The sequence below is a fragment of the Silene latifolia genome, chromosome 11 (assembly GCF_048544455.1).
Source record: "Silene latifolia isolate original U9 population chromosome 11, ASM4854445v1, whole genome shotgun sequence".
In the NCBI taxonomy this organism is placed as follows: domain Eukaryota; kingdom Viridiplantae; phylum Streptophyta; class Magnoliopsida; order Caryophyllales; family Caryophyllaceae; genus Silene; species Silene latifolia.
The window spans coordinates 70,191,138-70,200,283 of NC_133536.1; positions in this window are offsets into that span (position 1 = coordinate 70,191,138).

The following is a 9,146-nucleotide window of genomic DNA, read 5'->3' on the forward strand; positions in this document are numbered from 1 at the left end:
CTTGTACTAGTATTGTGGGTGTTAAGCATCGGCATAACCCCGTTCATGATACCTTATTCGACATCTGCTATAGGTCTGGTATTTCTATGGGTAAGGAGGTTGATATCGGTTTGGTTGTCACACATGGTGGATCTCTTCGTCCTGCGGATTTGCTGCTTTATTCCTGGGACAGAGGGAGTGATGTGTGTGTCGATGTGACAGGGTCTTCCCCTTGACTCAGACTGGGATGACCGATGTTGTGCCCGGGCGGGTTGTCGCTGATGCTGCTCAGCGTAAGTGTGCTAAGTATGGGGATTTATGCGCGGAAGCTGGTTATAGTTTCCTTCCCTTCTCTTTCTCTTCGCTTGGAGACCTGGGTTCGTATGCTGTTGCCTTGCTCAAGCGGATCCAGAAATTATCTGTATCTCAGGATGTGGGGGCTCGGGTGGCCGCTAATATTTTTACTAGACTTAGATTTGCTGTTGCTAAGGGGGTGGCGGCCCAGATTGTCTCTCGGCTCCCCACCAATAATAATAATAATAATAATAATAATAATAATAATAATAATAATAATAATAATAATAATAATAATAATAATAATAATAATAATAATAATAATAATAATAATAATAATAATAATAATAATAATAATAATAATACTAATAATAATACTAATAATAATAATAATAATAATAATAATAAGAAGAAGAAGAAGAAGAAGAAGAAGAAGAAGAAGAAGAAGAAGAAGAAGAAGAAGAAGAAGAAGAAGAAGAAGAAGAAGAAGAAGAAGAAGAAGAAGAAGAAGAAGACGAAGAAGAAGAAGAAGAAGATTTTGGATCATATGAGAATGGCACAAGCGTGAGAACGGTGAGAACCCACGTGTCAGCCGTTGGATCTTGTCTGACGCGGCTAATCTAAGGGCTTATAACGCGCTTCTTCGTTAAGCTTTGTCTTTCTTTTATTCTGAAATTTACCTCACGCTTCTTCGTTAAGCTTTCAACCATGGATTCCGACCTTCTTCGTTAAGCTTTCAACTATTTCTCTCTCCTTATTCTCTGTAGAGTTCCATTTTCATATTTCCGTTGGATTTTCTCTTGCCTATTTCATCATGAAGGTATATACTGTTTAGCTTCAAGCTTTTTTCGATTTCGTCCTTAATTTATTTAGTCCGTTTTATGTAACTCTAATGTAACCTAAATTAATGTTTCTTATGTTCATTTTGTCGGATTATTCATTTATTGATGAATTTTGAGTTCAGTATTGTTGTTAAAATCGAAATTTGCGTTTTCATTTGCATGCTATCGGAATTTGTATCTGTCGCATTGTTTGTTGATTTCGTAACTTGCTTATACATTTCGATTTGTTTGTTGTTCTTTAGTTTGACCTAATTTGTGCTTTTATAGGATTTTTGTTGAATTTTAAGTACTTTTAACCTAAGTTGCATCAATTTAAGAACACATGCAAAAGGTCATAATTGCGTGCACATTATTATTGTAGATAATGCAGATTTCAATGAAACTGATAGGACATTTCTTCATGAAACGTGTACAACACAACACAACTCATTAATATTACATGAAAAACTACTTTCAGTTATTGAAAATTGCACACTTTTCCTTTATCATTATTATCACATTTTCATGAGTCAGAATATATGCTTAGTTCATTTAGTTTGAAGAGGTTCGAAACTAGACATATTTTCCCCCAACTGTGTTATCTTTAATATGTACTTGAAGCGCAAAGGCGATCCTGCAACTGTTACACGCCGTATTTCTCCGAGGTTGAACAACCTCAGTCCTACTGTTGATGATCCTACTCCAACGTTCTCCCGTATTACCACCCGGATGTCACCTAAAAGTTTTGTTGATGTCCTTCGACACCTTGATTACAATCAATGGTGTGCTCTGGAAGAGATTGGTTTTTCTTCATTGTTCTGGCTAAGGGTTACAAGGCTTCCTTTACGCCTGGGTTATTAGTTAATTGAGAACTACAACCCGTATTCTGATTTCATCATTCTGTCTGATAAATAGCGCTTTTGTGTGTCTGCTTCTTGTATCCATGATGTTGTTGGCCTCCCAATTGGAGGAAAACCTATTTTACTATCATGTTGTAGTGAGGAAGATGCAGAATGTGACGTGTTTTATGCGCATTGGAAAGCTCAATTTCATGTTGATGGTCAAGTGGATATCAAGACCCTTGCAGAGCACATTATTTGTCATGATGATTACAGTGATCAATTTAAGATTAATTTTGTGGTTCTTGTTGTATCTTTGTTAATGCGAAACAATCAAAAGCCGTTCATCAATCACCATGTACTAAAATCGCTGAGGAATGTGTCTGCCATTGGTAAGCTCGATTGGTGTCAATTTGTCATGGAGAGTTTACTGTTTAACACAAAGGATTGGGTGAAAAAGGGGAATAAGAATCACTTTGGTGGACCTCTCCTGTTTCTAATGGTACAAATCTTCTGTCTTACATCTATTGTTAGTTATTATGGTTTAAAAACCTACCATTTGCCAGTCATAATCCTGCTTTTACTTGCAGGTTGTTTATGTTGACCGTGTTGTCCATGAAAAACGATTCGTAGAAAGAGATTACTATACTCTTTTGAATTGGACATCTGCTGCACTTTTCTCAAGGGAAAAGCAGGAGATAGAAGCTGGTCAGTTTGGTCTTGGTCGTGTAAAAGGTCGACTGATGGAAAGAATTAGATTTTCTCATCCACGTAGAAAAGTGGTTGAAAAAGTACGGAGAATGTTGAGGGATGTTAGTACTGATACAAAATCTCCAATTTCGTACTCGTCTCCGGAGGTATATCCATTGATTCTCGAAATATTCACTATTCCTTTTCAAGATTCACTTTGAAATATTTTCTTTGTTCGATGTGCTTGTTTACATATGCACCTTTTGGATTATTATTCCAAATGTACCTTCATAGCACTAAAGATGTACCTTTAAATTATTGGATATGTTACTATGCTGCTTTCCAAACTGAGATGCGCCTTGGCATTAATTATAATGTCCCTTGTCCAGGAGTTTGCAGATGACTACACTGCTTCAGCAAAGAGAGTCATGGAAGATATGGTTGTGTTAGATGAGAAATACGCGGTTGGGTTGCAATGTTTCCCAGGTGAAGAGTGTATCAAACAGGCCCATTCAGCAACTGAATTTGTATATTTGACATATGGTGGTGGTACCGAAGATGTGTCATGTACACCGCCGTGGGAATCCAGCACACTGGAGGAGGATGAACAGTTTATTGCTGTAGCAAATGCAGCCGAGAAAGCGTACAAATTGAAACTTGCTCGTGCTAAACATAGTGAACAATGTGCTAAGTGGAGAAATTCATCCGTACCTGTCACTGTTGAATTTTCGTTCGATTTAGGGTTAGAGAAAGACTTTGCTGAGAGTGAGGCATGGTTAGCCGCAGCTAAAGGGGTTAAACTGGATCGCCCTGTCACTGGTGAATCTTCTCCACGTGCCAAAAGGGTTCATTTCATGGCAAGTCCTACCTATATACCTCTATCCAGCAACAAGCAACTGTCATCTCGTTTTGATCCGCTGTTTTCTGCTAACCAATATGACACCAATGTGTTAACACCTCTTACTGCGGTGCATCTTCAAGTGGCTGAATATGTTTTCAGTGACTGGGGCGCTAACAATCGTCGGTCCAGGTAATATAAAATGTGAGCTTGTTAAATTAACATTTTGTGAATGTCATTTTCACTGTTTCACACCTGACAAGTAATTTGATATATTTTTCCTTGTTTTCTTTTTTTTTTTTGCTCTAGTGAGTACTTATATTCGTACAAGACTTATTTTGCAACGCGAATGCATTTGTGGTCATTAAAGTCGTCTGAACATGTTTCAAGTGTTGTAATTGATTGGTGGTCATCATATTTGAATTCTAAAGAGGAAGAAAAGAATCTTGGTACTCCGAAGTGGTTTTTTTTACCACGCTTGTGCATGTAAGTACATTTACATACACTCTTTTGAACATATAATCTTAAACGCTGTGTGTAGTATGTATTTTGAAATATTGTACTTTCCTCTTTCGTTACTTTCTCATGCAAACTGTATTAGCGAAACCCAGCCCAGGTTTAAGCGATGAAAATATTTATGAATTGTTCGAGGCTCGTGTAAAAATGGAGTTGCAGTTTTTCCCGGGAATAGACATAACTTCAATCGCACTCGTAAGTTGCTATTGTTCGCTTGAAATACTTTACAATTTTCTTTGCCATTGTTCTATTGTATTTTAAAAACATTGAGTCATACTATTATCCCATAAGTCCATTCTTTTTTTGTTTTATTCCAAGTACTAAACCCGTTTGAACCTCAACTTGTATATACCCATTTTATATTAAAAAAGTTCAGATTAGGTCAAATTAGGATAAATGGCTATTTAACACAATGTTAATGTTATAATTTCTCAATGTACTTTCTAAACATTGTAAATGTACTTTTTCAACATTCATAATGTACAAATTAGGTCAAGTTACAGCAGTTCTAATTGGTCATTGTTGTAATTTCTCAATGTACTTTCTAAACGTTCTAATTAAATGTACTTTTTAAACATTCACAATGTTAATGTTGTAATTTCTCAACGTGGGGAATATCCAATATGCATAAGAGCAGTTGCAACTATATGCACACGTTGGGAGCATAGAACATAAGTCATACTATCATTCCATGTCTGCATTCTCCTTTTGTTTTATTGCAACTGCTTGATTCAACTGCTTGACTCAAAGGCAATTTTCTTTGCGTTTGTATTAAATGAGGTCACTTTATATTGTAACGTACCGTTCTCATTTTATACATGTGCCTCACGATTAGCCAAAATGTACCCTTCCAAGAGTTTGACTGTACTTATAGTTGTACGTCCTTTGTTTTGTAATGTCAGTTTTTTTTCCCAATTATACACGAGAAACACTTCTTCTTATACGTGGTTGACCTGGTGAGGAAGTGTTTCGTCATTCTTGACAACTCACTCTCAGATGAAGACTCTATCAAGAAATATGGTGTATCTCCACTGTTAACAATATGTTTGAATTTGACTCATTCTTGTTGTTCTATTGAATTGGGGCTATTAATTGCGCTTAACACTGCTTTAAAATGTTTTGTCATAGATTTATGCTCTTGGAAGGTTTTTGGGTGAGAACCCAAGAACTTCTGACTTTAGTAACGTTGTGTTGGTTATGGATCCCATTGTTCCAAAACTTAGTTGGAGAAATAACTACAATGTTGATGACTGTGGTATATACACAATGAGATACATGGAAACATTTATGGGATTAATCTCTTGGAAATGTGGCCTAATGAAAAATGATATGAGTGTTGGTTCTTATTTTTAAGAAATTCATGTTCATTGTGTCTTGCCTATCTGGTTAATTGTTGGCTTCTATTTTGCAGCGGAGCATGCTTAAAGTGTTACGATACAAATATCTATGCACATTACTAATGTTCGACCACAACGATTGCCGTGAAACTGTCGATGTTCATGCGAACAAGGGTCATTTCTCTAAACCTAGTGATTACATTTAATGTTCAAATATTATATACGCAGTACGTTATAATTTGTGTCTGATGACACCCATGTTCATGTAGCATGATGTTTTAAATTCTAGTGTACGTTAGTATGTTTAATGATGTCCAATTGCATAAGCAAAATATTCAATTTGTGAACCAATGTTTAGTTGCACCTAATTAAAGTACTTCTTTGTCTATTTTTAGCGTGCTATTTACTTGAACGTTATTATTTCCTTGAATACCGACTTATGATGTACTGAATTAGCAAAATAATATAATGTACATTTCAGGTCTGCTTTTAAATCTCTTTTATAAAACAGTACATACACATTATGAACATACGTAATGAACATTTGAATTAAATTGAAAGCACATTTATTTCTATTATACATTGAAAACAGGAAAATAGGTTTAAAATAACGTCAAAGATCTATCTATAGCGACATCATAATCTAAGTATATGATTGAACTTTTGAAGTTTTCTATCTTATTAAACGATCACATGCATTACAATTTAATTAATGTTTCATGTTCTTTTTAAAATAATTTAATGTACCTTTAAATATAATATAATGTAAATTTTCCAAGCAGTGCTTAATGATATTTTAATTGCACCTAATTATCAGAACATGCACATTATGAATATAGATAATGGACATTTTAATTAAACTGTTTACATACATTACATAATATATACAGTGTAAACAGGAAAACCATTTTAATAAACTGTCAATGATCTATTTTTAATCCCGTCCCCAAAAAAGGGTTCACTCGCCTCCTCTAGGGTGTCTTTTGGTCTTGCGGCTGTATAAACCACACATAAGGGAAAGGGTTTAGGGTTGGATTAGGCGAATCCGCTGTGGCCGCAAGACCAAAAGACACCCTAGAGGGGGCGAGTGAACCCTTTTTGGGGACGGGATTAAAACTAGGGGGCCGGGTATCCTAAAACAAAACGGGAAAGGGTTTAGAGTTGGATTAGGCGGATCGCGGATCCGCCTAATCCAACCCTAAACCCTTTCCCGTTCCGTTTTAGGATACCCGGCCCCCTAGTTTTAATCCCGTCCCCAAAAAGGGTTCACTCGCCCCCCTCTAGGGTGTCTTTTTGTTCTGTGGCCGTTCGTAATCCAACCCTAAACCCTATCCCGTCCCGTTTTAGGATACCCGGCCCTCTAGTTTTAATCTCGTCCACAAAAAAGGGTTCACTCGCCCCCTCTAAGGTGTCTTTTGGTCCTGCGGTTGTTCGAACCACACATAAGGGAAAGGGTTTAGGGTTGGATTAGGCGGATCCGCGGTAGCGGTCTGCCTAATCCAACCCTAAACCCTTTCCCGTCCCGTTTTAGGATACCCATCCCCCTAGTTTTAATACCGTCCCCAAAAAGGGTTCACTCGCCCCCTCTAGGGTGTCTTTTGGTGTTGCGGCCGTTCGAACCACACATAAGGGAATGGGTTTAGGGTTGGATTAGGCGGATCCGCGATAGCGGTCTGCCTAATCCAACCTTAAACCCTTTCCCGTCCCGTTTTAGGATACCCGACCCCCTAGTTCTAATCCCAATTAGAACTGCTGTAACTTGACCTAATTTGTACATTATGAATGTTGAAAAAGTACATTTAGAACTTTTAGAAAGTACATTGAGAAATTATAACATTAACATTGTGTTAAATGGCCATTTATCCTAATTTGACCTAATCTGAAATTTTTAAATATAAAATGGGTATATAAAAGTAGAGGTTCAAACGGGTCACGCAGTTGGAATAAACTAAAAAAAAAAGAATGGACTTATGGCATGATAGTATGACCCAATTTTTTTAAAAAAATACCGCCACTTTAAACTTCTTCTCTTTAACATCTTACTACTTTTCGTTTTCCCTGTCAATTAAATTGTAGCTGCACGTTTTCTCATTCTTAGATCGTTCACTTACTCTTTATCGCTCTCTATCGAAATGAAGGTTTTACTCTTTGCCTTTAATTATTTGCTAAAAACAATTGTTTTACTTTTCATCTGCTTCGAATTTTACATAGTTTCCTTAGCTATTAATGTTCGAAGATGTTCATTATAAATCAGTCCTAATTGAAGGAAATGTAGATTCATATACATACTTAACATACTCATATATGTCTAAATAATTTGTCATAAAATTAAATGTGGATTTTATGCATGCAAACGATATAAAAATAAGATAAGAAAACATTTTCTCACCATAAAGATTTCGGTCATAATGGGCACTAACAAGATCTCCTTCTTGTTAGTTCTTGAGCTTTCCATTAATGGATGAACATTCTTGACTTCAAATTAGAAGCCCTCCAATTAGTAGCACCCAAGACAATCCCTTAATCCCACAAATAAACATGTACTAGATGTTTGTATTGTAGTTTACCTTAAAATCTATTACTAATACTCATATACTACTTCTAGTAATCTTAGTAATTTATATGAACAATTTAGATTAAAATCTCATCCTTTTTGATGAAGATAGAAGAGAGAGAAGAGAGGAAATTCTACATGAACATCTTGCATGTATTATGAATGGTAGTGTATAGAAAAATAAATCAACCAACACTAACAAAAGGAGGGAGTGTCACGGTTGGAATTGGCCAACATTGGCATCATTTCTTTTTCTTTTACTCTTCTCAAAATAGTAGGTGTGTAAGAGGTGTAAGACTAGTAGTAGGTAGGCATCATTATGTTTGTTTTATCAAATAAAATAAAACAACCAAAACCCACTAACACACCCACATTTTCGGTCCATTACTTAAAATGGACTACCATTTTATTTTGTCAATTTGTCATTTGTCACACAATATGTCACATGTAGTATGATACATGTTATTAATCAATTTAATGCATATTTATCACATAAATATCATTTCATGAATTAATTAAATTACATACAACAAATTGACAAGTGATACTTGATCACATAAATAAAATGGGTCATATAGTTATAATTCACAACTTCTTGTAATTATAATTAACCATTCATTCTTATCTTTATTGTTTCTCAAACAATAAATAATTTTAGCAACAAAGCATTTTATTACTAAAATTAAATCTTATTTAATCCCATTACAATAAGATATCAATATTCTCTTTCTCACAAATCGAATTGTTCAATTTTAAGGAATTAATTAATCTGTATCGGTATACAACTAATTAACCTTTTTTTAATTAAGGGAATCGTCCTTTAGGTGTGACCTCAAGGGATCAACTGATCACCACCGTCGCACGACAGTAATGTCAAACTCTAGCCAGCCAATCATTACCGATATGTGTGGACCAGTTGACTATATATATGTAATGTATCATCCCTTCCGTATTCTTGAAATGAGATTTAATAATGATATTTAAATCATGTGATCGCACTATTGTTGAGGACACATTTCCCAACAATCTCCCACTTGTCCTCGACAAGTGTGCGTCACCAATTCTCTTGTCCTATTACTATCTCCCACTCAATGCAAGGTGTCTTTCGGGTCGTACTTGCAAGTGATCATATCGAGAGTGGTTTCCTCGATCTGGAGAATAACTGATTGACCGGATTTATCCACTCTGGATACCTTCCGAGCGTGGCCACGCATTTCCAGTTCATTACTCCTCGAGTGGCCTTGAGATATTGTTTTAACTCTGACAAGGGGATGGACA